Genomic DNA, 1,429 nt, shown 5'->3' on the forward strand with positions numbered 1-1,429 from the left:
GCCTGGGTTCTTGTACAGGAGGCGCCCTGGGCTGTGGCTCTGTGGTCTCTGTGCACAGTAATATGTGGCTGTGTCCACAGGGTCCATGTTGGTCATTGTAAGGACCACCTGGTTTTTGGAGGTGTCCTTGGAGATGGTGAGCCTGCTCTTCAGAGACGAGCTGTAGCACTTATCATCATCCCAATAAATGTGTGCAAGCCACTCCAGGGCCTTCCCTGGGGGCTGTCGAATCCAGCCCACACCCATTCCAGAAGTGCTGAGTGAGAACCCAGAGAAGGCGCAGGTCAGCGTGAGGGTCTGTGTGGGTTTCACCTGCGCAGGACCAGATTCCTTCAAGGTGACCTGCGACAAGACCCCTGTGGAGAAAGCATAAGAAGATTAAGCTCACAAAGAACGGAACAGATGTTTCACCCCCGAAGGAGTCCCTGACCACAGCACTGACAGGAAGGGATGGTCAGCAGCAGGAGAGTGGAGCAAAGCGTGTCCATGGTGGGGCACACGAGTCACTGAGCCAGGCCTTGTGCTCGGCTTTTCAACCCAGAGGAGGGTGTGGCTGGTGGAGATTTGCATCCCCTCATCTGAACCCTACTCTATGGGGTGCACCCAGGTCTCAGGACTCAGTGGCGGAGTGCACCTGTGGTGAGGAGCAGTGAGGCCTCAGGTGTGGGCGTCCACATGTGCTCTCCATGGGGCATACCATCTCATTTCAGGGCCATGACTCTCAGTCAAGGATTGAGGCTCCTGCTCCTGCAGATAGGGTCTTCTTGGATGCAGACTGCTGGTTTTAGTCCTAGATAATTAGTGTAGAAATCAAGAGAGCTGGTGTTCTTCCTCTCTTCAGGAGAAATGAGGGTGGGTATCTGGGAGAGCAGGGGCTCCCCACAAGCATTCTGGTCAAAATCCTCTTCGATTAGGGGAAAAAGTGATTTTTTTAAATTGGAGAGGAGAAAGTAAAACAAACAAACAAAAAAACAATTAAAAATGTATTGTGTGAAGAAGTGTGTGTTTATCAGTACATCTGCACAAATCTGCATTCCTATAGGAAAGTTCCACGAATAATCAATATAGTCCTTGTACCCCATCAGCCCTGTAGAGAGAGTAGACTGCATGCATGACTTCTGTTTTCTTATCCCATGGATGAGCAGATGCTTTGGACAAGGAACTGGAAGACTCTAGCAGGAGCAGCTGGCTGACTGCTCCAGCCTTGCTCTGTACCTGCACTGGATGTGGTCTGTGTGCTCATAAGGCCATGGAGACTCCCTTCAGTTCACATTGTCCTCATTACTGCATAAAATAATGTATAGAAAGTGAACATTTCTAGAGCAATGCACTGATACATGCAAACCTCCATGCTAGCCGTTCTGAGATTCATAAATTAGTGGATTTAGCCATTTGCACTACTGCCATAAAATAGTATCATTCTATAACT

Source organism: Cebus imitator, unplaced genomic scaffold (genome assembly GCF_001604975.1).
Source record: "Cebus imitator isolate Cc_AM_T3 unplaced genomic scaffold, Cebus_imitator-1.0 Scaffold1051, whole genome shotgun sequence".
Taxonomy (NCBI): Eukaryota; Metazoa; Chordata; class Mammalia; order Primates; family Cebidae; genus Cebus; species Cebus imitator.